This window comes from Zootoca vivipara, chromosome 7 (genome assembly GCF_965207765.1).
Source record: "Zootoca vivipara chromosome 7, rZooViv2.hap1.1, whole genome shotgun sequence".
NCBI lineage: Eukaryota > Metazoa > Chordata > Lepidosauria > Squamata > Lacertidae > Zootoca > Zootoca vivipara.
The window spans coordinates 54890431-54917590 of record NC_142590.1 but is presented as its reverse complement, the minus strand read 5'-3'; the positions used below and the strand labels follow the sequence as shown (position 1 = coordinate 54917590).

Sequence of the window (27160 nt, the reverse complement as noted above, 5' to 3'; positions counted from 1 at the left end):
TGAGCAGCTCAGTTGTATGAACTGCTTTTAGTTGTTGGTTTATTGTTGTAGAGAGACAGTCAAGCTGACTTACAGCCTGCATCAAACACAAAATATAAAACAATAAAATAAAATATAATTAAAATAGAGACTAGAGATAGCAGGTAGAAAAAAGAAACCCTAACTGTTTAACAAGAACCTACAAGTGTAGGGGCTGATTTAGAGCTTTCCCACTTCAGCAATCAGCTGGCAGGACAAGTTACTCCATGAATGGAAATTGCCGCTTCCTGGCCCCGCCCTCCACCACCCACTTCCACTGCTGAGCTCCAGCATTCGCCCAAATTGGCAGAAGCTGGAGCACTCCTCCAGGTGTTAGCACTCGCTTGGCTTCTGTGGCTGGGGGTGGGGAAGATGAGCAGCAATGTCGCACACCAGACCACCTCCCTCTTAGTGGCAGAAGCAAGTGGGGTGGGCAGTCACTTCACCCTGTGTCATGGGAGGGCCGGCTCTGCTGAAGTGGTAACAAACCTAGGAGGGCTGGGTATACTAACCCTTACTATAAGAATTGAGAAACCTAAAATTCGTTCTCCTAGCTGTAGGAGCTGTAGGAGCATTAAACACCCATTACAACGCACTGGCACTAGTAGCTCTTGCTTGGCACAGCCATGCCATACAATATGAAAGAAAGAACAGCACGGAAGAACCCATTTTCAGGAGGCATCAAATTAAGATATTCAACATTTGACTAGTTTTTCTGGAGGAAATGGGACTCGTTGTATTCAATGCACAGCTGTTGCTAGAACAGTTCTAGCTAGGCTTGCCAGATGTCCCGGGGGTCAGATCCTGAGACACAGGGAGCAAAGCCTGGGAGCTAAGGGGTGGCACCTGTCAGAACAGATGGCAGAACCCAGAGGCAATTGCTGATTAAGAGATTTCATGTCCCCCCCCTTAGGATGATCTCTATCTAGTGCGAAATGAATTGCCCTATTCCCTATGTGTTTTCAAGATAGATTTGTTATGCCTCTCAGTCACTCACTCCCTGGAGAAAGAGAAAAGTCCTGTGTTTCTCGTGTGTGTGTGAGTGAGTGAGTGAGTGAGAGAGAGTTATTGTGATGCATCATCTTATTTGTTTGTTTGTTTGCCACCCATCTGACTGGGTTGCCCCAGCCACTCTGGGTGGCTTCCAACAAATTAAAACACAGTAAGGCATCAAAACTAAAAACTTCCCTATATAGAGCTGCCTTTTTTTCACCACCACCACCCCACCCACCCCGCTTTTATACCAAACCAACAGGCTGACAATAGGTAAACAAAAATGTTTTTGCCTGGGGTCTAAAAAAATCAAGGTGGGCTCCAAGAGTGTCTCATTGGGGAAGGGGTTTCATAGTCGGTGCCACAACCAGAAAGGCCCTTTCTCTTGCTGCTGCTCACTTCTCCTCTGGTAAGGATGACATTGGGAAAGACTTCAGCAGACGACCTAAGGGCATGGGCAGAGTGCTATGGGAAAGGCACTTCTTAAGGTAGAATAAAAGATAGTAGCTAGATTCTACCTGCTGGGATAGATACAACTATTTTAAAATGTAGTGCACAATTGCATGTTCATCAGTAGCATCTATTTATTGAGTAGGGAGAAGTTAACAGTATACCTGCCCTAGGAAGAATTAAAAAAAACCATGTGCTAACCAGCATACCTTCCATTATACTCCTGTTTTCTTACTTATGGATCATCATATGAAGTAATCAACAGACAGCAGTCTGAGGTGAACCCAAGTTAGACATAGCTTTCAATCACACAGAATCTGATCCCTATAGTTTGGAAGAAAGACTTGGCACAAAGCTTCCTACTCATTTCCATGACCCTTTGCCTCAAAACTGCTTTGATCCTATCCAGTGATGTGGGTTTTCTGAGAAGTTTTGAATCCGAGAAAATTATGAAGACTTTTCTGCTGCCCTAAATTTATTGGGCTTCTGCTGGACTAAAGGGTCTGCTTTACCATGCTTACCTTAAAAAGGAAAGGGGGGGGGAGTATGATGTATAAGTCTCAAGTTTTATTTTATGTTTTGGCAATAACATATAATTGAAGTATTCCATGGGGGAATCCATAAAATGCACTTACTTGTGTGATTTAAATATAGTCATAGCTTCTCTTAGAAAGTATTTTCTTAGAATACTTAAATGTGACATGACAAGCTTACATTTTAAAAAAAATATGAAGGCAGTGAAAATGTTAAGGCACTTATTTGAGCCCACCCAAAGAACTACCCTAATTTACACAGGCAAGCATGCTCTCCTAAGAACAATCACCTGAAGAAGTTAATTATAACTTTGAAGCTGCCTACCTTGACTGCTATTGTACCCATTCATTACATTACTTATTCATTTTATGAAACCACACATTTTTAGAAATGGGAAATTTCCTGCCTCTCATTACTGATCACCTCTATTGTTGTTACAAAGCAGAAGGATGCCAACATGTTCGATTCTTTGAAGAAACCTGCCATCATTCAGAAATATTTATCCACTCAAAACATTTATAGCCTGACTTTCCTTTTAAAAGCTCAGGGAAGCTTATAATACAGTAAAATAAATAAGACCAAAGTTACAAGAATAGAAGAGCAGCAGAATACAAAAAGGCAGACTACAAGATCTAGGGACTCTCATACGCTCTGAGTGTTTTTTAATTAGGGGGGGGGGAGGAGCCCAGGCTGCATATCTTTTTATATGAAGAGTAACTTATTCAGAGTTCAGCAAAATCTTCCTTTTTAAAGCAAAATATTCAAGCATAGAGGAGGAAAGTGGACATTCCCCTGACACCGTGCCTCATCTTGTATTGTATTCTAAAAATGTAGCTTGGAGGGGGGTGTTCTAGCTCTGAGGTTTGCATCTGTGTTCCCTTAAATCAGTATTTTAACCACTGTACCGCTAAAGATATATTGTCATTTCTACCATGACTGGAAAATCAAAGTCATACAACAATCAAATTATTTCTGCTTTCCCCATCAGATAACAAAGGCCCAATGCATTTCTCCCCTATCTGCCAACAGAACTTTGAATTCAAATAGGTGCATGTGAAGACACGCAATAAATCAACGAGAGATTCAAGGACAAGAACACGAGGGAGGGAGGGAGAGGGACACATATGGATTAATTTTTTTGACAGTGCTAGAGCACAGTGCAATGCTAGCAACCACAGAAAAAGCAAAGGAGCTAAAATGAAACTATTGCCGCAAAACAAAATCAGAAATCATGCTGTCATTAGGCTTCCTCAAGCAATGCTAAAGACACAGCTGCATTGGAAAACTCCAGCTCTAATCTTTTGTTTAGACTGGATGAGAGGCCACAACCCAATATTTCAGTGCTCCTTTCTAGAGGACGCTGGCATAGAGGAACTGGACCAACCAACTGCTCACTTACTCTTCTACACCATTTCATCTTACAGCACCTGTTCAAATCTAATCTACATCTCCAAGAATTTGGTATCAAATCAGCAGACCAGCCTACCTTTGTCACCTTCCACAATTAAGCCATTTCTCCTCCTCTTTCTCTCTCCCCTGCCAGGGCTATTCAATTGTCTTTCAGTCACCTTTATCCCAAAAGTGATGGTCCTCCAGGCGAGGCAAGGAATAATTCAGTCATGATTGCTAAGACGACCAAGGAAACCTCCAAGGTGCTCAGGTGGGTGAAAAATGCTGCTCCTTACTGTTTCCAAGGAAGCAGACCTCTGGCCTTCAGATGCTGTGAAAACCGAACAGACTTTTCCCAGGGTCAAATATAGATGCAATGCAACTGCTGCTAGGAAGGGGAAAAAATCACTCTCTGCTCACCATCCCTCCTCCTCTGTGGCTTACATAGAGGCTCATTATCTCAAGCCCACCAAACCTTCAAGTGCCACAGCAAATGAGAGAGCACACCAGGCCACGTATTAACAGCTATTGCACACTCTCCTTGTTTACTCCTCCCTTCCCTCTCTGTGGATTTCCCTCGTGAATAATGCAGGAGTTGTAGTCCAAGACACTGCCCACTCTATGCTTCTCTCAGAGTCAGCTGAAAACAGGCTCAAGTGCCAGCTAGGGCCAGTCCCCATGTTCTGCACAGTGCAAGCCAGAGATCCTTGTACGGCAGCCTATTTTCCCTTGTTCCAAAAGATGCCGTCTCCTTTTTGTACCAGCTCTATTTATGAAGCTAAGGAATCAGAGGACAGAAAACATGATGCAGAAGTTCAACTACGAGAAGAGGGTGGCAGGTCTCATTTTCCTATACCTTGGGGAGGCCTCTCAAAAGTAAGCAGAGCTGCGCCATAAAACAAGGCCCTTTGATCATCACTGGAAAATACTGTGACGTGGGCTCTGAGCCCCCACCCAGGAGAATATATTAGAGGTTCACTAGACTAGACTTGTCTTCTCTGCTCTTCCAGAAGAGGGAGCTGTACTGCTGTCCCATTTCAAGAAAATCAATTACTGGATTGGCCATAAACTCTTCTATTGGTCTTTACTCATTCAGAGATGCTCATCTTGAGTGGTTCCTCTCTCAGTGATTTGAACCTGTGTTCTACTGACCACACTGGAAGTTTTTACCATGGAGAGGCATCCACACACAAACTGGCCTCCATTTTGTTGCTGCTGTGTTTTTGTCATGGAACCACTGCAATTTTTGTAGCAGCAGGCAACTGAGAAGGCTGAGTTTTCTCCTAGTCTCCACTACCAGATGCTGGCAAGTTACAGTGCTAAGTACAGTGGTACCTCTACTTACAAATTTAATGCGTTCCGAATGCACATTCGTAAGTTGAAAAAAAATTGTAAGTCGAATCCCATAGGAATGCATTGGGAGAAAAAATTCGTAAGTCGAAGCAACCCTATCTAAAAATCCGTAAGTAGAAAAAAATCCTATCTAAACCGCATCCAAGATGGCGGACGGAACTCCATTCGTAAGTAGAAGCATTCGTAAGTAGAGTTATTCGTAAGTAGAGGTACCACTGTACATCATCTATGGACATGCAAATCAGAATCTACACACAGATTGTTTCATGTTCTTCCTTTTGGAAAGCTGTTCTGGAGAGCCTTTAGAGGATTAGTTTACATTGGCAGGGAACACACAATGATTTTTGCTATAATATATTCACAATTATAGCTCAGTTGGTTAGGGTGTGGTGCTGATAACGCCTTGGTTCCAAGGTTGCAGGTTTGATCAAGGTTGCAGCTATGGAACTAGGGTTGCCAGACTCAATAGAGGACAGGACTTCTGTGCCTTTAATTGCCCTGCTCTCTTTTGAGTCTGGAAACCTTAAAGAGAAACCTGCCTAAAATTGGAAGCAAATGCAAACATGCTGGGGTCCAAGAGATCCTGGGCATGGCCACATAGGAAAAGACTCATCCAATTCCTTGCAGTAATTCTCTGCACTGGAGCTGTTCTGCTGAATCACTTACTGCATTGCTGGCAAAGCTGATAGGGGAATATTCTAAGAGCATTGCAGTGCTCCAGCCCTAGGACACTCTGCACAGCCAAGCTGGCTAAGTGTTTTAAGTCACACAGCATTGCGAAACAGTGGAGGCTTTAAGAGACAATGAAAGGATAATTGCTTCACAGCAGGAGCAAATATAGCCCAAACAGGACTGCCCCTCGGTTATAGTTGGCAGCTTTTCAAACACTTAAATGTTTGTGCACTGACCCAGGACGAACTGCCAAAAAAGAGAGGAAACCTTTCCCCTGGCACTGAGGTCAGCATACTGAGCAAGTGCAGTTTATAGCAACATCCACTCAGCTCGATTTGGAATGGGTTAGGTCTCTCCAAGTCTCTCTTTTAGAATTCCGGGGGAAAGCACAGGCTTTTCCCAAGGATTTCCCCAAAGTCAGGAAAACCCAGCCTGGCAGACTTCATCCAAAATCGCCACCCCTCTTGTTCATCAGTTTCCCTCCTCTACTACCTTTTCTACACTGACGTGGTGGACCAGGGGGGTGGGGACGGGGACTGTCAGCTAAGAGGGTTTTTATAAGCAAAGGATATAAGTATCCAGTGCTGTAATAAAGGCTTCTGTGCATGTTCATCTATTGTGAACACGATCTCTGAGTGTTAATTTTAAATTACCATTATCTATTCTGGTCAGCCCTGAGTGCTCACTGAAAGGACAGATCCTGAAGCTGAGGCTCCAATACTTTGGCCACCTCATGAGAAGAGAAGACTCCCTGGAAAAGACCCTGATGTTGGGAAAGATGGAGGGCACAAGGAAAAGGGGACGACAGAGGACGAGATGGTTGGACAGTGTTCTCAAAGCTACTTAACATGAGTTTGACCAAACTGCGGGAGGCAGTGGCGTGCTCTGGTCCATGGGGTCACAAAGAGTCGGACACGACTAAACAACAACATCATCATCATTCTGGTCAGTATGTCAAGAAGATTCTCACCCCCTTAAAAAATGGTATGCTGCTTATGAATGGAGACAAATTCCAGAAATAAGGGGGCAGGATTGGAAACAGATGCACGTGAGTGACATGAAGATGCAATGAGCATCACAAAGCTGAAATGATCTTTGACCCCCCCACTCCCCACTCCAGTGCAGAATCTGCAGTGCAGGATGCAACTATAGAATCCATGAGAGATGACCACCCATAGAATTAAAATCATTTTGAAGAGGGGTTGGGGAAAGGACCAGAACTTTGCAGGCACTTCACCCTACCACACCCATCAAACTTGATGGGCTGCATGTGTGTCTGTGTCTGCATGTAAGCCAGTTGCTAAGATAACATAACACTTTTGTACTATCACAAAACAGAAACCCATCCACAAACAAGAAACTGGATTATTAACTGGTGCTACCGTGAGTAGGAAACGGGTTTAAACACCTCCACACACACACACTTCAGTGGTGTCCCAAAGTAAACCACTTCATATATAAAAAATGGGACATCTTTTCCTTCACTTTCAAACCCCAGGTTTGGCAGGAGGGGAGGTTATTCCTCCTCAGCCATTTCAAAATATAGCTGTTAAGTATTTATGTGTATGTATTTATATCCTGCCTAATAACAAAAGTTGTCTTGGTAATGTATGTGTGGGAACATTATTTACCTCCTTCTCGGGATCAAGAGGTCTCTGCCTTTTCAGTTTGGGATAACAGAGTGAAGGGCATGGTTTGGAATACAGTGGTACCTCTGGTTAAGAACTTAATTCGTTCCGGAGGTCCATTCTTAACCTGAGGCACCACTTTAGCTAATGGGGCTTCCTGCTGCCGACGCGCCGCCAGAGCACGATTTCTGTTCTCACCCTGAAGCAAAGTTCTTAACCCGAGGTACTATTTCTGGGTTAGCGGAGCCTGTAACCTGAAGCGTTTGTAACCTGAGGTACCACTGTAATAGACTTTGCCATGACTCTTTATATACCTGAGGCAATGGTCTCAGTGATGGGTGGGAGAGTTGAGGATGACTGGAAGAAGAATGATAAACCCACTCCTTCTCAACATCAATTCTATGCAGGGACCCCAGCTTGTCTGTTTGGGGAATGGATGAGAGGGATAGTTGTGAGCAGGATAAGGAGAGGACTGGAACTTCTCCACCCCTCCTTCCTTCTTGAAACATCATCTCATTAGTTCTACAGCTTACACTGAAAATTACACACCAAAAGTCTCCTCCCTCCTCTTCACACTGGAATCCATTTGATGTAAGCACGCTGCACGATTTTTGTGCACATACCACAATGCACCACGCATCAAGCAAAAGAGCTGTGCTTACATGTGGCAGGAAGCCATGTCCCAACAAGTGTACCTTGTAGACAACACACATATGAATTTGCTACACAGCTTGGGTAAAGTTTTTCCCAACAAAGAATGAAAAAATAAACTTGTGTGCGGCAGCCCTTAAGGGTATGTTCTATATTCTTCAACAAAGCAATATATATTAATTGCATGCAAAGATTAAAGCTTGGAACTAGAGAGATAGTCTGGGGTTCTTCTCCATAGGCTTGGCGCTGTGGTTAAACCACTGAGCCTAGGGCTTGCTGATCAGAAGGTCGGCGGTTCGAATCCCTGTGACGGGGTGAGCTCCCGTTGCTTGGTCCCAGCTCCTGCCAACCTAGCAGTTCGAAAGCACGTCAAAATGCAAGTAGATAAATAGGAACTGCTACAGCGGGAAGGTAAATGGCGTTTCTGTGTGCTGCTCTGGTTCGCCAAGTCCAGGAGCAAAAGGTTACAATGGGGTCAAAACAGACAATGAGAACCTGTCACTTCCCATCTGTATCTATGGAAACCAGCAAGAGGCTAGAAACAGAGCTGACAAAATTATTGATTGTGCAAAATTACATTCAGTCACATTTAAACCTTGGTGCTTAGGTGCCCAATACAAAGTAAGAAAGCCTCTTTTAAATGCTTCCAGACTGTATTTATATATTGTCAGTCAATGGGTTAGCACGTATTTATTGCAGGGATATTTTTAAGATGAGGCAAAGTTCTGGGGAGGAAGGGAGCACACATGTAATCCTGCCTGCCTTGAATATTGTCAAAAGGAAAACATGCATATTTCAACCAGAATGCAGTTACCACACTTCCTCTGTACTGTAAGTAACAAAGCAAAATGAAAGCAAGTAAGCAATAAATAATTCAGTGTCAATCAAAGCTGTGGGGGTGGAAAAATATGCTGAACTCCCAAGTGTCACCTTAAACATGTTGGTAATCAGCATCTAATTATCAGATGCATAGGGCTAAACAGTTTTCAGAAGCACCAGCATCACATTTCTATGTGCAGTTAGCTTTGATCTCAATTGAGCAATTCACACAGACATGGTGATGGACCTCTTCAGGATACAAATTTCAAAGTTAAGGGGCAGACTTCTAACAGCCCTGTGCTGATCATCACTGCAGAGAAGGCTATTTCAAAAGTACAGCCTGGGCTGATTGCAATGCCTGTGACATTTTAGAGGCTCCTGAAATTTAATTAAGACAGCTGACAGGGCCTGAGTGGGCCCTCAGTTTGGTAGCAGTAATGGGCCTGCGGGTACCAACATGGGCCACATCCAGAATTGCCACTGTGAAGTGGTCTGGAATCCTGCCTAGCACTGTTGCATCCAGTCCCGCACCTCAAATATTCTAACCCTGGAGGGTGATGTTGGTAGCACTTCTGTAAACCAAGCACCGGCTTAGCTCTGATCCATTGCAGCTAGCCACAATTTGAAATTACCCCAAATAAAATGCTTGACATCAATGTTAAACACTGCATTTTGGGAAATTTCAGACCGGTCCAGAACTACCACCCTTTGGGGTAAGGAAGTTCAGGGGAGCGAGTGCAGCATTGTGCCCCATTGCAATGGTGAGAGTTAGCAGCAGTGTCAGGTGAGGGCCCCATGGCAGCAGGAAGTAATGTCAAACTCGGTAGGCCCTGCCAGGGTGTCTGAGGTATGACTGCTGTCCAAATATGCCAAGTCCTGCAGCTGTGCCTGATTTTAATGGATGAAGGTTTTAGGGTTGTCAGACTCAATAGTGGACAGGACTTCTGTGCCTTTAATTGCGCTGCTCTCTTTTGAGTCTGGAAACCTTAAAGAGAAACCAGCAGACCTTTTGTTTAATTTCCAAGCAAAGGGTCTGCTGGTTTCTCTTTAAGGTTTCCAGACTCAAAAGAGAGCAGGGCAATTAAAGACACAGAAGTCCTGTCTACTCCAGATGAATAGGGACAATTGGTTCCTATTCCGGGATTAGGAATAGAGTGCCAGAGGTGCCAGGTATGCAACTGTACTCAGTGTTACTTTTGAAGGCCAGAATTTCAGCAGAACTAGAAAGGAGGTCAACAGTTTTGGAAATCTGGTTCTATTATGCTATGCTTCTTTTCTGCCTGAACATCAAGTGGCATCAATAGCCAGCTCTTCTGCAGATCTCTGGACACAGCAATTTCCCATGGAATGCAGAGTGATCGAAGTCATTCTTTCAGAATGTATTACATAATAGAGAAAGGCTCAGAGGTAGCAAGACTGTGATAAAGCCGTAGCACTTCCATGAGTGTGGTGGATGGAAAATGTGCTGCTGCAACCATGGAAATTGTTGCTGGCTGTATCATTGAAAGTCTCAAATCCATGCTTAGGTTTCTTTACAATATCATAAGCATGTACTGAGGATAAATGTTTGGTGGCTGTTTGCATGCAGGGGAACAAGCAGTGCTCTGCAGAAGAGTCTAAGAGCACAAGCCTATGAAAGTTTACTCAGAAGTAATTGCCATTGTGTTCTATGGGGCCTACTTCCAGGTAGGGCTGCACTTAACTTTCCAATTAACACCCACTTGAGATGTACTTATTCCAAATCCTGAAAGATCAAGTCCCAATGTATCACTCTTACGATTAGGCTGTAGCATCCAACAGAATGAAGGGAGATAAAGACCAATTCTCTGGACTTAAAAGTAATTACTGGAATCTTTTGCTTTCAAGACATCTGCTTGTTGGCTTTGATAGTGTGTAATCTCGTTCATTGTTAGTATACTGAATGCATCAATTAAGTCCTATGGTTTCTTACTAGCCCAATGTAAGGCTTAGTACAGTATTCCAGTTCCATCAGGGTGGGATCAGTGGGAAATGTTCTTTCAAAGCAACAGTAGATGCTCCATTTTATAGAAGCTGGTAGTTAAACTAGTGGTTAAACTAGTGTGATATTGAAGTTTGAGAGCTTAATCTGCTTCTCCAGGAACTTGTTCTTTCACCCTTCCAAGACATCACTGGTTTTGGGAGTAGCAACAATTCTTTTTCTTTTCTTTTTTAGCAATAGACACAGTGCTGGGGTGGATAGAGGGCACTCCCTGGGATATCAGTCATTTGATGAGTGGAGATGGGGAAGAAGCTCCCTCCTCAGCTGATCTGCACAGATTCTAATGTGCTTGACATTCTACTGATTCTCAAAAGCCAACCAAAGAGCCCCTCCAAAATGCCCAGGTTTTAGCAAGTCTCCAAAGGATGTTAGATTATAATTGGCTACCCTCTGCTTATTCTAGCAGGGAATGACTCTCTGCTCTTTGATGACTTCCAGCCTGAAGAATGGGCCCCATAGGTCTTCAACACTTCATGGAGATATTGAAAAGGAAATACTGGTATGTTAAAAACACAAGTGAAGTGGATTCCAGTAACATTGAAATGTTGACCTTTATCCAGACATTCATTAGCGCATAAAGTCAGGTCTTACAAAGCATCACAGGCTGACCATCTAAGAGACCTCAACAGTCACCATCACCACCATGGCTTTCGTCTATGAACTAACTAAAAGGTGAGTGTGGCCAGTGATTTTTCTCCATTCTTGTTTTACTGAATCACTTCTAATTCCACCTTTCTTTTGCATTCCTATTGGTTGACCTTGATACAGTAGAATGTACAGAGGTTTTCTGCCTCAGCCATTCAGCTTCTTAGCATATGTCAACACAATGACAAAGCAATCTAAAATATTGTGACATCACAAAAATGATTTCAGCTAAGGTCAAAACACAGGCAGGGTGATCGCAAGCAGGAAGGGTCATTTAGTTTGCAGAAGAGTGTTCGGCTAGCCTTAATCCTCATGATTAGAAAAAGTATGAATAGAGACTTGCAAGTGAAACCACTGAATTACAGTTCAAGAGATTCAAAGCTATCACCTGTGGACTGAATGGAGACAAAGGATTTTTATCGCGCTACATGAGTCAATTGGCTTATCACTGCAGGGAAGTCTGTGCTACCACCAACCGTCTTTCCACGTGTGAATGGCCACTGTTAATAATGTTAATTATCTACATCTTTACTTTTCTGCATGTAATTTCCCCCTTCCAAACCACACACAAAAGCACACAAGTGCGCGCATCACACATATATACTATACACCTGTAGCTCAGATTCACACTTCAAACACCTGATGAACCAGACTGCAGACCATGAATGCTTGGGCCACAAAAAAGGATCATCTTTATGGTGCCAGAAGACTCTTGTTATTTTCAAAATAATGTTTTGCAGATCTTGCACACCTCTCTCAGAGCATCTTTTACACCCAAAGTGCCATAGAAAAGAGACATTGTATCCAAACAGGAGAGCCTTTGTTGAACTACGGGCGGAAATCCAGGTATTTGGCAGAGAAAGTACATTTTCTTGTTTATTGAACAAAACGTCCAAGTCTTTCCATTACCAGTTAAGAAAGGCCTTCCAAATGGTACTGCCATCCCTTTTCTTTCTTTAGTGCAAAGCAAAAGAATGGCACTGTCTTCCTCAGCCGATCTCAGCATTGCTATCCATGACACAGCACTTCTGGCACTGTCATGATACATTTGCAGGTGGCCTTGGGGAGAAATGGTGCACCCTTCATTTCACAGTTCGTACGGGGAGAAATTAAACTGACCCTCTGCAATTTGATAGGTCTTAATACCATTCTATATGTTAGCAAGAACAGGGGTGTAGCTAGCTGCTCCGGCACCCGGGGCGCTGGGGTGATCCACACAACAGGGATGGGGCGAGCCACCCAGGGGGGGCACCACCTTAAGCTGCCCACAGGGTCCGCCTGCCGGACGCAAGCCCCACGCTGCTGTTTCGGGCAGCGTGGGGCCCCGAGCCACCACGTCACTTGAGGACAGACGCATGGCTCAGGCGTGCTGCAGGCCAGGTCCTGTGGTAAGTGCCGCCCCCCCCCCCCCGGCAGTGTGCCATTTTGTCACCCCCTCAGGGATGACACCTCGGGCGGACCGTATCCACTGGACCCCCTTCCTACAGCCCTGAACAAGAGCACTAGTATCTCCCCAAACCAAGGCTGCTACACCCCCTACCCACATTGCAAATCCCTCCCACCCACAGTGTTCCCTGGTTGCAACAGATGTAAGTGATTCTGTCACATAGGGTGCTGAGCTGAGGGAGTGCAAAATTGAGAAGATCCATCATTAGGAAGATCCATTTCAGGGTGCTAAATTTTGGCCTCACACATATGAAAGATTACCAAAGTCTGCCAGTGGCTGCATCTGCCTAAAGCCATCCTAGCCTCCACTCAAGGAAACCCACCATTTCTTACAGGATAAGCAACAGGAACCTCCCTCTTCAGAAGCAGTATGACTCAAAATACCAGGTGCTGGGGACAAACAGCAGAGAATGTCCTTGTAAGCTTCCCAGAGGCAACTCAATGGGCATGACTATGAAACAGGAAGCTGCTCTAGACCAGGACAAGTGACTTGTCAAAGACCACAAGCTGAGCACAAGGCAGAGATGGTACCTGACGCTCAATAAAGCCCACAAATAATCCCCTCTACTCAAAATTCTTCTCTTCTCAAAAATTCATTGTCCATCACATTCTTCTAGGTTAAATTACTGCAACGTGTTATACGTGGGCTGCCTCTGAAGATGGTTCAGAAACTTCAGTTGGTGTAGAATTCAGTGGCTAGGTTGCTCACTGGGGCAGGATGGTTTGAGCATATAGTATCAATCCTGGCCCAACTGCACTGGCTGCCAATTAGTTTCTGGGCCTAATTCAAAGTACTGGTTTTGACCTACAAAGTGTTAAATGACTCAGGGCTGCAATACCTCAAGGATCGCCTTTCCCCGTATGAACTGATCTGGACCCTCAGATCACCATCTGAGGTCCTTCTTCATGTGCCTCCTCCACGAGGGGTCTGGAGGGTAGCAACATAAAAATGGACCTTTTCTGCAATGGCTCCCCACTTGTGGTATGCCCTCTGCAGGGAGGCTCTCCATCTACATATCTTTAGGCGCCAGGCAAAAACATTACTCTTTGGCTTTTGTTTTTTTAAAATCATTTTTATTAATTTCCCAATAAAAACAGCCAATTAACATATCCATAATCGTAATCCAATTAAAAACAATAAACTAAAATTTAAAAAACCAAATTACAGTCCAAATTATTATTAATTTTTCTGGGCTCCCCCTAGTCTGGACCTCTTGATGTATATCTCCAATATCTTCATTCCTGCCTCAGGCCCCTGGGAATTCTGGCTGGCTCCCAGTCAGATCCTCTTCCTTCTACTCCAGAGTCACAGAAGCAAAGGAGATGGTGAGCCAGGCAGAAGCTTCAGATACGCCGTTGGCTTGCTGCATGTGAGGCTTCTCAGGGTAAGAGGGGAGTGCTTGGAAGCATTTGCCTAGATCAGGGCCAGGAATGGGCAGAACCTCCAGCTCTTCTATAAGCTTCTATAAGCTGAGCTGTTTCATTGCTAAAGTGTCAGCCTTCCTGACCTGAGGAACAGGGCCGTCTGAAGCATATCGGGCGCCCGGGCGCCGTGGTGTGACGATCCCTCCGGCGCCCCCCCCCCGTTTCTCCGCGTGGCTAGCGGGCGGGTGCCCTGCGCCACCCAGCCTGGCCCTGCTGAGGAATATAGATGGGAGGGCTTCCTGGTAAGTGCATATTAACTTGCTGGAAACCACAGGAATGGGGAGTGCTCCTGTGGCCGTGTTCTGCTCCCTAGTTTCCTACAGGCATCTGATTGGCCACTGTGGGAACAAAATGCTGGATGAGCCATTGGCCTGATCCAACAGGCTGTTCTTACATTCTTAACTGCTCCATGTGGCAAGGTTTTCCCCACAGATGGTGACTCTCCTTACTCTGCTGTCATAATTTGCCATGAAGATCCTCTGCCTTGTGTGTAGAGGTTCCATATCAACAACAGGAGATTTTGCCACTCTCTCTGTGACCAATAGGATCCATATGGTGAGCTGCACTATGACTGAGCAAAGGGAAGCAGCACATGTCAGCAGCTTGCCATGTGCAGACCAATCCGTGCAGACCAATCTACTAAATCAGATATAAGAACTTCTGTTTTGTTTTGGTAATACTAACACTCAAAATGGTGGCTCAGGGTGGGGGGGACTCCTCATAATTCACCAAAGGTATGAAGAAGATAGGGACGCGGGTGGCGCTGTGGGTTAAACACTGAGCCTAGGGCTTGCCGATCAGGTTGGTGGTTCGAATCCCTGTGACAGGGTGAGCTCCCGTTGCTCGGTCCCTGCTCCTGCCCACCTAGCAGTCCGAAAGCACGTCAAAGTGCAAGTAGATAAATAGGTACCGCTACAACAGGAAGGTAAACGCCATTTCCGTGGGCTGCTCTGGTTCGCCAGAAGCGGCTTTGTCATGCTGGCCACATGACCCGGAAGCTGTACGCCAGCTCCCTCGGCCAATAACGCGAGATGAGCGCCACAACCCCAGAGTCGGTCACGACTGGATCTAATGGTCAGGGGTCCCTTTACCTTTACCTATGGGGAGGATCAGAACTGCTTACATTTTGTTCATTTCCTGTCCATATATACTAATCACACTTCTCTGTGTTAATGAGGGCCCCACACCTGCAGTGTATACAGAGGGGCTCCTCAGCAAATATATGACCACTGAGACACAGGCAGCATCTGAGGATGTGGCCCCACTTCCCCATGTAGTCAGTAGACGTATGCAGGCAGAACATCTGAACAGTTCAAAGGTCTTAGGACAATAAGTTGCTGGTCTATAAGTAGTTTCACAGCTCTAATGCCAAACCAAGGATTTTTCAAACTTGAGGATGGTGGAGTTAGAGAAGGCAGAGCCATGATGCACCTCTTACCTTACCAAAACGGGTTGCTCACGTGTTGGGTGACCAGAAGAACTGGCAGGAAGCCACAGAGCCCATCTTCCATGGCTTCTGACCCAATTCCAGTCAGCAGAGCTCAGAAAGCACTTGGGGAATGTTACTGTTTTGATAGTTTGTGGCCAATAACTTGGTGATCTCAGCCTAGTGATGGTCAACATCACTACATCATAAAATGTGTTGTCACAATTGATGCTGTGGTTAGTGCTCTCAGGGGCCCAGAATTCAGAAAGATTCCAGTTAAACTATCATTTACCAAAAGGGGAAAAGTCACATTTCGTTATGGAAATAGCCTAGGCTTCCCATGTCATGTTTACTTAATAGAGCTGGTGGAGGTGGGGTGGGGTCATTGCTAAGAAGGCAAGGTGGTTTAAATCTCATCTAAGTTGTGCACTCATTTGATAGAACAGTGGCTTGCCTAAGTCTAGTAGACTTCCCCTTCTGCAGTACTAATCTACCTTACAGGATTGTTGTTACGAATAATGTACGGTAAATGTAAAAGGTAAAGGACTCTTGGACGGTTAAGTCCAGTCAAAGACGACTATGGGGTGCTGTGCTCATCTTGCTTCAGGCCAAGGGAGCCGGCGTTTGTCCACAGACAACTTTCCGGGTCATGTGGCTAGCATGACTAAACCACTTCTGGCACGAAGGAACACCGTGACGGAAGCCAGAGCGCACGGAAACACCATTTACTTTCCTGCCACAGCGGTACCTATTTATCTACTTGCACTGGTATGCTTTTGAACTGCTAGGTTAGCAGAAGCTGGGACAGAGCAACGGGAGCTCACCCCATTGCATGGATTTGAACTGCCGACCTTCCAATCGGCAAGCCCAAGGGGCTCAGTGGTTTAGACCACAACACCACTGGCATCCCTACATGGATAATGTACATACACTGAACTATCTAACACTCTTATCACGTGCTATTACCATTGTGTGTGTGTTTAGCTATATATGAGAGAATATATGAAGAAAGACCATACAGATTTTTGCTGAAGGTTAATTGTTGAGGGTTAATTGCCAAAGAAGGCAGGAGAGAGATAAAAGACTCAAGGATTGGAGGTGCAATGACTCTGAATACCAGTTACTTGAGAATATGAGTGGTTAGTGGGCCTTTGTGCTCATGTCATGCTTATGGGCTTTTCATGTACATCTGGCTGGCAACTGTAAGAACAGAGTTCTGGGCTAGATAAACTTTTGTTATGATCTAACAGGACTCCTCCTCTGTTCTAACATAATATAGAGAAGTTTTAAATGTTTGATGTTTTAATTCATTAGAAGCCGCCCAGAGAGGCTCTAGCAACTCAGTCAGATGGGTGACATATAAATAATAATAATAATAATTATTATTATTATTATTATTATTAAGACCTTAATTTCAAGATATGTTAGCCTATCCACACTATTTATTGAGTCCTGTCTGGAAAAAAGGCAGGGTATAATATAAATATAAAATATAATAATTTATCCAACCCATATTAACCACAGTACCTGAGGAGCTTGGTATGTCTTTCCTCAACTGAGGCACAGAAAGACTGTGTAATTTGCTGTGGGGATTTATCAAGCAGGGCATTTAGCTGAGCCAGCAAAGCCCTAGGCCTTAAAATGTCTGACTCACCTTTCTCAATGAACAAGATGGACTGGATTGTTCCACTGTAGTGAGATAGGATACTTATGCTAATTTTCAAACATTCCCAATGGGGTGAAAAATGAAAGGGATCAGGAAAAGGGTAGTTTGCTTGAAAGAAAGCATTATAGAACCTCAAGACTAGTCACCATTTATTAAGTATTGCACATTATCTTCCATGGCATACTCCTAGATTTAACAAAAATAAAGTGGAATGGATTATTACTTTCCTTCACTCCCCCATCCTAGACCTCTGAGTGCAATCTAAATTTAAAGCAACACTCAAACAGAAAGTTACTTTCACATAGGGCACAACAATGCTAAATTATTTGTGACCATGTTTTAAGTGGGGCGATGTAAAAGATTTTCAGATGTGGAGCACGATAAGCATTTGGTCTGTCAAAGAAAGTTTGCAATTTGCTCTATTATGTAACCCACTGTACTTCCTCTAAGAACACTGAATTCTTTACATTTGAGGTGAAATCAAATGGCAAACATCCTTTCAAACTACCAAAATGATTACACAATGCTTCAACATCCTCAAGAAAAACACAATTGCTATTTAAGTCCATGCAGCTAGCTACATTAAGGCTCAGCTACCAAATGTGATCTGACAGGGTGATATTTTCAATGCAATTAGCTGCCTTCAAGAATACCATGCCGCCTTATTGTTAATTATATGTTTGTGAAATACTACAGTCTTACTTAAAGACAGTCTTTCACTTTGGCTTTGTTGGCTGGTTCCTTCAGCAAGTTGATGTTCTGAGCATCACCGCTCATCACAAAAGCTTTGAAATTCAAAAGAAATTCACTATATGCTTCAAGGGCTTTATAGTAACAACAAAATTTTACTTCTATATGTAATCCAATTGGGCAAAGATAACAAGGATTTTAAGAGACCAGAACAGACTAGTCAATGTATCATTTCTACCCTGTTGATAAAAAAAAATCACCAGATACATCTTTGTTTCAAGCCTAGAAGTCTGGTAGAAGGAGGAGAGAGAAATTAGGCAAACCGCCTTCCCATAAACAAGTTAGGAGAGCCCAAAACATTCAGAGTCAGGTATTGTGCTATTTATGTAGTGCCATGCACATAAATTACAATATGTCCAGGAACATTTTTTTTCCTATAACATCTATAATACACAATACATGTTTTGTTCTTTAATAGGCCTCCTGAAATATTGCCACTGGTGATTTGTTTTGTTTTTTTTTAGAGCAAACTTAAGAAGATAAGAAACAAGGTTGTTCTCAAAGCAGAAGGGTGATTCATACCTTTGTGAAAAGTGAATGAATGCCCCTACTTGACAATTCCAGGAAGAAAAGCTATCCAGGACTAGCAGTGCTGAAATCTTCATAAAAGACTGTAGTAGCAGAACAACTGTGGGGCATGCTCCTGCTACGGTATGTACTTAAGCAGAGCCATTTAAATGAGAGAACTTCAGGGACTTCACAGGCACAATCCTAGGTAGACAGGAAGCTGCCTTATACCAGATCAGATTATTTGCTCAGCTAGTCCAGTACTGCTGACTATCCCTGGCTGCAGTTCTCAAAGGTCTCAGCTACCTAAGAGTTTCTGAGGTTTGAACCTGGGACCTCCTGCCCAGAAAGCATGTGCTCTACCACTGTTATGACCCTTCCCCCATGGGTGCCTATTACAAAGGCCCATTTCTCTGCCTGCTATAGACATCTGCGTGCATGTCACAAGAACTCGAGTACAAAAGCCAATGAGCTCACAACAAGCACACTTGTTACTGGGCCTGTTGCAAATCTGAAAGCAAGACAATTTAAGCAATGGCATGAGAGTACAAGTTCAGCATACAGACTGATCTTTATCATAGCAGAGCCATGCTGCACCACTGGGAACATTAGCAGCTCTCATGACTTTTCACAAAGAGAGCAGTGTAAGTACAACATTAGGTGCTGGTGGTACCATATATAGCAGAGAGGTACAGCCTGACTAAGCGCCAGTCATCTCTGTTACTATCAGTAGAATGAAGTCAACACTATTAACACACTACATTAATGTCAGCTACACAATAAAACCAATAGAGCACATTGCCAGCTTATGTAGGTTGTACCTACAGATTCTTAAAAGCAAAGCTAGCATCGACACCGATGTTTATTCAAAAATGGGCCTATCTTCTAGCTATGCAAATATGTGAAAGGTAGAAGATATGCCTAATGGATTTACACAGCTGCCTGTGCTCTGAAGGACAGGTTACTTGGTATATTTTAATTACACTTGAATGGCACAGGCTCTTGGAAATTAAACTAGAAAGAAGCACTCTCAAAGGATTCAGCACCCTGGACAGTTAATAAGACTAGTGTTGCCCTTTCCCAAGAGCCCTAATACTTCAAGGGGAAAAGGTGGCTTTAGATCAGGCATCCCCAAACTGCGGCCCTCCAGATGTTTTGGCCTACAACTCCCATGATCCCTAGCTCACAGGACCAGTGGTTGGGGAAGATGGGAATTGTAGTCCAAAACATCTAGAGGGCCGAAGTTTGGGGATACCTGCTTTAGATAATATGCATTTCTCACATGGTAAGGCTATTTTCCACATCAGCATAGGGATCTCCCACTTGACTCAAATGCAGAAACGGTTACACTTCTGCATCATCATACTTCTGCACAACAATGCCAGTCAGAGGGGAAATGTTTATTTATTGCTTGCACTGCAAAATTGTCTTAACCCTCTTCATAAAAATCTAGGAGGATTTAAGGGTATAACTGCAAGATTCTTGAAAGCAGTACCATCTGAAAGCTACTGTTATGTTTTCAAAAGACATTTCCCTTTGGAGAAAGCTCGGGAAAGATCTTTTCCCCCGGAAAGCTCCGAAACATCAATTCACTATATACATTGAGAATCATGTTAAATCCCTTAACATCCAAAGCTTATCTTCTCTTCATTATGGCTCTTGTCCAAATGAAATCCAAAGCATCCTTTCTGTGTCAAGTCATGGAGGTTTTTCATTCAGAACAGCAAGCAGAGGATCAGCTTTCTTTAAAACCAAAACCAGCATATCTGTGTTGCTGAATATGCAGCAACTACATTGCCTTTGGTAGCACTTGGCTATGTATCAATTCTCTATGCATACATTGCTGCCCAGAGTGTTCTGAAAGATGGGTGGGATATAAAATGAGGAAATACATAAGATTGCCTGCAGGCTACATTTGAGCTCTATTCAAATCGCAACATGATACCGAAGGTGTCACAGACACAGGAATTGGCCTAGTTGAACCAACACTTGATTAGAGAGAAGTGATACAATGAATATTAAGTGGTACGATTCTACAACTCAGACTAGCTATCTGCATAAATATAATCAAGATGGTAGTATTTGACTAATGTAGTATTGGGGTGGGGGCGGGGATAGGGAAGAATCCTCCAGGTGCAAAAAGCTGCGTTTATTGAGTCCAATGTATTCTGATTACGGTACATTCTTCAAGGGCACTCTTAAGCAAAACCAACTTGAGTCTGTGGTCCCCAACTCTATTGCAAATGACTGGAAAATAACTGAGCTCAATGCATTTATTTCATCCACTTCTCCATTATTTGGTACCTTTGCATTTTTCTTTTATTTGATGCAACACCAAGGATGCAACACCAAGCAAGAAAATGTCTGCATTTGTCTGTATTCATAGGACCCTCTCCCCACATATAAACCTCCTAGTTTAAGATCTGATTTGAAGCTTGCAGATGATTACATGGGTGGTGACTGGACATGTGACTGGAATTGTATGGAGCACCTCCCCAGGCAAATCAATGAAGCACCAACATTCTTAAAGGAAGACAGTTTCCATCTTTCAAAAAAATGTCAAAGATTTTAAAGGGTGATGTATGGTTTTGTTGCTTTTATGTTGTTGATCTTTTAGGAGGTTTCTAAACTGCTCTGTTGACTCAGATACCTGCTGCTGCTTTGGCTCTGTTGATTTCATTTGTTTCTTTTATTATTTGGATGGCTTATGCTGTAGGCAGCTCTGAATATTCTTAACAGAGAAAAGTGACACATTAATAATTCTGAATTAGATTAATTGGGGTATGTGGGGTGTTAGGAGAGGGATAGTACCTCTGGTGGGGGACATGTAGTGCTCCTTCTGGGGTAGTTTGTCCACCTTTGGTCCCCACCCTGCACTCAGCAATCACCTAGAAGTGATTGTGACAGCAGCCACACCACAGAAACAACTTCAAAGTACGTCAAGTACTACACTTGGGCAAAAAAAATATATGAAAGGCACAAATACAAGATGGGTGACACCTGGCCTGAGAGCAGTACATGTGAAAAGGATCTAGGAGTCTTGGTAGACCACAAGCTTGACATGAGTCAACAGTGTGATGCAGCAGCTAAAAAAGCCAATGAGATTCTGGGCTGCATCAATAGGAGTATAGCATCTAGATCAAGGGAAGTAATAGTACCACTGTATTCCGCTCTGGTCAGACCTCACCTGGAGTACTGTGTCCAGTTCTGGGCACCACAGTTCAAGAAGGATACTGAAAAGCTGGGACGTGTCCAGAGGAGGGCAACCAAAATGGTCAAAGGCCTGGAAACAATGCCTTATGAGAAACAGCTTAGGGAGCTGGGTATGTTTAGCCTTTAGAAGAGAAGGTTAAGGGGTGATATGATAGCCATGTTCAAATATATAAAAGGATGTCATATAGAAGAGGGTGAAAGGCTGTTTTCTGCTGCTCCAGAGAAGCGGACACGGAGCAATGGATTCAAGCTACAAGAAAGAAGATTCCACCTAAACATTAGGAAGAACTTCCTGACGGTAAGAGCTGTTCGACAGTGGAATTTGCTGCCAAGGAGTGTGGTGGAGTCTCCTTCTTTGGAGGTCTTTAAGCAGAGGTTTGCCAGCCATCTGTCAGGAATGCTTTGATGATGTTTCCTGCTTGGCAGGGGGTTGGACTGGATGACCCTTGTGGTCTCTTCCAACTCTATGATTCTATGATCTACCAACTGAGCTATCCCCCAGTTCATAATGCTGAAACCGTATTGGATGCCTGACTGGAGCCTTGGGAGCTGGATGAGTGCTGTGTGTGATAATGAGCTCCTGAAACCCAACCAAGCTGAAGCGTGGACATGCCCGTGAGGCTGAGAAGGCAGGGTCTTATCATCTGGGCACCCCAGGACATCCATACACACAGCCCTGGGCTTGCGCCCCAGGGGAGGTCACTTCAGTGCTGCTAATGCAGTGGTTTGACTTCACCTCCAGAGGTGCACTCTACTGTCTCTCAAGACAGACAGATGCCAACAACAGATGCATTTCGATATATCCAAAGGACTTCCCTGAATTCCCTCTGTTACAATTATAGAAATAAGGTGGGTCCTAAAATATAGAACTTAAGTGTCAAAAGTCAGGGCAAAAAGGTGTAACACAGATCTGTATGCATAAGAGAGCTGCAGACTGGTACTTTATAATGTGTTGTGTTTATAAATGGTGTTTTGGAGATTTCTGGCATGTTGTTTGCATCTGTTAACTAGATTAAAGCATTTAACAAGCTGCACATGCTACTGAATGCATTAGTACACACTTCAGCTGGCTTTAACTTCATACTGGTGAAACTCGGATATCGTCGAAAAGTGCATTTATTTCAGTAATGAAACTTATTATTTTTAATTTTTCTTTTAATTTTTACAAAAGCCTTCTTTTGGAAATTCCACAGTAATAAAACAAATAGTTACAATAATACAAAAATAAACATCGCTATTACATTTCATTAATTACATTCCATTCATAATTGACCCGCCTAACGACAAATAATTACAATTACAACAAATAAAGGTTTGACATATCTTGCTTTGCATGTCATGCATCTATCTCATATATTGGTTTCAGCTTTTAAGTTGCGTTACTGAAATAAATGCACTTTTTGATGATATTCAAATTTTCCGAGTTTCACCTGTATAATGTATAATTGTCTTTCCTTAAGCAACACTGGGAACTGTAGTTTTACAGAGGCACTGATCATTCTGTTGGAGAGTCCTCCTAGATTTCAAGGGTAGGTTGGGGGCACTATTTAAATTTACAACTGTATATGACAGTTGCGCCAAGCATGTTTATAGTATAGTTTACTGAATGTGAAAATGAATGATACATGGGATAGATTGGGGGTGGAAATCTTTCATTGAATTGGCATGGGATATGCTTGCAGTTCAGGAAGTCACTGAAATACTAGCTTTAAAACATACAAGCAAACTGACACCCTTACCTTAAATGCCGGTATAGGGCATTCAAAGCACAGCAGATGCAGACTGACAGTAAGTCAGAGAAAATGCCTGCAGAAGTTGAGATAAGGGAGAAGGAGGATAGAGAAGTATCAACCCTTCAATCTTGAATATATAGTTGGAAGCTGCTTCACGTGGGCCATTTCTTACCACACATGTGAAAATGAATGTGGGGAGAGGAAGAAAAACCGTGGTATCTATTTTGACAGGTATGCACACATGTAAAACTGATGGCAAAAGATGTACAGTCCCCTGCCGTCCCCCATGTTCAGTCCCCTACCTCCCCATTCCATTTGCTGTTTATTACATAGACACACCTCTCAAAGCTCATATACAAAGCTTACTCAAAGAGGAAGCATACCAGAATTGCTGTGCATTTTCCTGCTTCCTGTTCCTCCCTTGCCTCCCGAGATCTTTCAATAAGCTGTTTCAGAAGGGAATTAAAAAAACAACATCTTGTACAGCACTTAATACAATTCAATGTGTTTAATAAGCGCATATTAAAAGGTAATAAAGGAATAACTGCCCCTCAGTGTGCTATCCTAGTAGCTTGTTGCAATCCCTACATCTGTTCTCCAACCTCCCTCATTCCACACCTGCAAGCAACAAGAAAACCTTTTGCTTGAGTTAGTCATTTCTAGCATTACTACGGTAATTACAGTATTTTAGGAAGCAATTGGGTTAGTACACATGCAGCCACTGAATAGACAGGCCACTGCGGTTCAGGAAGAGGCTGACTTCTGAGGCTTCTATGCTCTTAAGCCTTTTCATTTCAGCCTTTAGCCTAAACAAGAGACGGCAGAGAACTCAAAACATGATAGTCTAGTTACGCTTTCTTGTAAAACTGACGCCAGTATTAAAGTCAAACTATTTTGCATTATAAACACTGCTTGATGTATATGCTTCCATCACACACATTTCTTAAAGTTTCAATATTTTATTTAGACAGAAATGTTCCTTCACTTACTTGGGAGAGAGCCTTTTAATAAATATGGGGAACTACACAGGACCTCGTGAGCTTCTGATTACTCCACATCTCTGGGATTCAGTTTCTGAATTTGAAATCACAAGACTACAGCCCTACAATTCAGTTGTGAATTCCAGGACCAGAGCTTCTTCTCATGAATCACCTTTAAAAATATTCACCTGATTCATCCATCCCATGGTATTCCTTTTCATAAGGCTTTTAATCTCCTGCTTATTATCTTCTTAACTGTGCACAGTGATCCCTATAAGAGGTCTGATACTGTAAAAGCCTCATTTTTATTTAACCCATTCCTACATAACATCAATCTCAATAAAAGTACTGTATTCAATTAGCATAGCAATGACAGCAAATAAGCCCACTCTGAAAGTGCTTCCAGGAGGGCTCATGCAACCATCCCAAATGATTGAGAGAAAGAACTGTAGTTTTACAGTTAAGTTCTATATGATTCTTGTTAAATAAAAAAATAAATTGACAGTTACACATGAGTTACTAGGGAAATGAGCAAACCTATAGCCCTTGATGGTTTACTTTAAATACTATTACTAATCACACTATTCCAAACATGATACGTAAAGGAACTAATAAGCTTTGATAAGATACTGTCTCACTGACCACTTTCATATTGTAGTGCTTTTATGTTCTTGTTTTAATTTGTTTTACTGCAATTTAAACTTTTTGGAAACTGCTCTGGAGACGTGTTGAAGGGTTGGGGTGGGGAAGGAATGGTCTACCTGTGGGTTCTGACAGGCTGATTTAGTGGGAATTAACATAGGGGGTGGCAGATCTTAATAAAATACAATGCCCAAAGAAATTTAGGGAACAGGAAAGGCTGTGCACACACTATACCTTTAAAACACATTCTGTTGCTCAAAGAATTCTGGGCCCTGTAGTATACCCCTCACAGGGTTACAATTCCCTGCAACCCTTACAGTGCCCAGAATTCTTGGAGCAAAATGTGTTTTGAATAGTGTGCAAACGGCCTAAGAATCCATGCCCAAAGGAGAAGACAAAGATAAGGCCTGCTAGTTTTTGTTTTCATTCTGATAAACAGATTGTTTTGATTAAGCCAGTAATCCTAAAAACACATACCTGAGAGTAAATCTCTTTGTATCCAGTGGGGCTTGCTTCCAAGTAGGTACACACAGGCTTGCACTATAATTCTGGCAGCAGGAACAACCATCTAGGTACTTTTTTGATAGGGCACTGGCACTGTAGAACTTTGTTTATGTATTAGGGGGCCTCCCCTTTGCCCAGAAGCAGAACAAATCAAGATTAGCCCAGCTTAAAAAAAAAACAAACCTCAAGTAAGTGCAAAACAAAAGATAACAGGTGGATGTGACAGACAGACAGGCGGAGAAGGGAGACAATGCCCATCAGAACACTAGGCAATGATCTCAGCATTGCAGCTGCCTAACTGCTGTCAAGTGAACAGATCCGCTGTAGGGGATCTGTTAAGCAAGGATGGATGTGAAGCTCTCTAATTAAAGCCCAGACCATGCAATTTGATCTGCCCAGTTATCCTGTTTATGAATATGCAAACACAGACACACACACACACACCCCACATACAAACCACAGTGGTTGCAGCAGGTATTGTGAACAAGAGAATGGATTAGTCATTAAAATCACAGAACAGTAGGAGCCCCCCCCCCCAGTGACTAAATTAAAAATATATATAATATAATCAGTTCTGACTCTTTAAAGAGCCAGGGAGTCTTAAGGAGCCAGGGTCTAAAAACCACAGAGTTCAGTGAAACAAATTAGATTTGTGCCTTGGTGAACAGATATTAAAACATGCATTAGCTTCTGCGGAGAGAGCATGAGCTGCTCACCAGGCAAAGGACACAGCTGAGTCAGTGAAAATGAGAATGTGTGGCACAGAGAATGAGCCGGTTCATCAAGTTAGTTGCATGATGCCAGCCTGCAGCAATGAAATATAGCACAGAATAACTATCATGTTTTTAAAGATCCATGAAGGGGCAAACGTTGAATATTAGTTTGGAGATAGCTCCCTGATAAGGCAATGGGGCTTTTCGTCTCCTCCTACACCTTCTAGCAGGGACGCAGGTGGCGCTGTGGTCTAAACCATTGAGCCTAGGGCTTGCCGATCAGAAAGTCGGTGGTTTGAATCCCTGTGATGGCGTGAGCTCCCATTGTTTGGTCCCTGCTCCTAGCAGTTCAAAAGCACGTCAAAGTACAAGTGGATAAATAGGGAAGGTAAACAGCGTTTCCACGTGCTGCTCTGGTTCGCCAGAAGTGGCTTAGTCATGCTGGCCACGTGACCTGGAGCTGTATGCCGGCTCCCTCGGCCAGTAAAGCGAGATGAGGGTCGCAACCCCAGAGTCGTCCGCAACTGGGCCTAACAGTCAGGGGTCCCTTTGCCTTTACCTTTACACCTCCTAGCAGGGCTTTAATCATTGCATGGCAGATAGAAATACTAACAGATGCAGCTTTCCTACATCTCAATCTTAGGAAAGTCTACACACACCAAATTTCTGACTACCATATTTAACAGCAGAAGAGCATTACTACAAAAGAGGTGGCCTTTCTGGTAGGAATGGTGACATCTGGAACTTTTCCAGACCTACCTCAAGTTTCTTCTGTGTAACAGACACAGTCACAGACCCTCCAAGTTTCCCTATTTTCCAGGAATGTCCCTGATTTAGAGAAGCCTTCCTGGTTTCTGATTTGATCCTGAAATGTCCCACTTTTCCTTAGGGTGTCCCTATTTTCATTGGGGAAATGTTGGGGGGGGGGGGTATGGAGTTACCGATTCCCGAGCCATCTGAAGGCAATCCTGTATAGAGAACCT

At 43.3% G+C, this 27160-nt stretch overlaps 1 protein-coding gene across 25 annotated transcripts in view; it reads right to left on the bottom strand.

Moving 5' to 3' along the window:
* NFASC (neurofascin) overlaps positions 1-27160 on the bottom strand; it is a 181122-nt gene that overhangs the window by 147830 nt on the left and 6132 nt on the right. Inside the window, exon 1 of one of the 25 annotated variants that reach the window (XM_088674277.1) lies at positions 3482-3762. The exons of the other annotated variants lie outside the window; for them this stretch is intronic. The gene's annotated coding sequence lies outside the window, so the exon portion shown is untranslated. Of the gene's footprint in view, positions 1-3481; positions 3763-27160 lie in introns of those variants that run through there. 25 annotated transcript variants of the gene reach the window in all.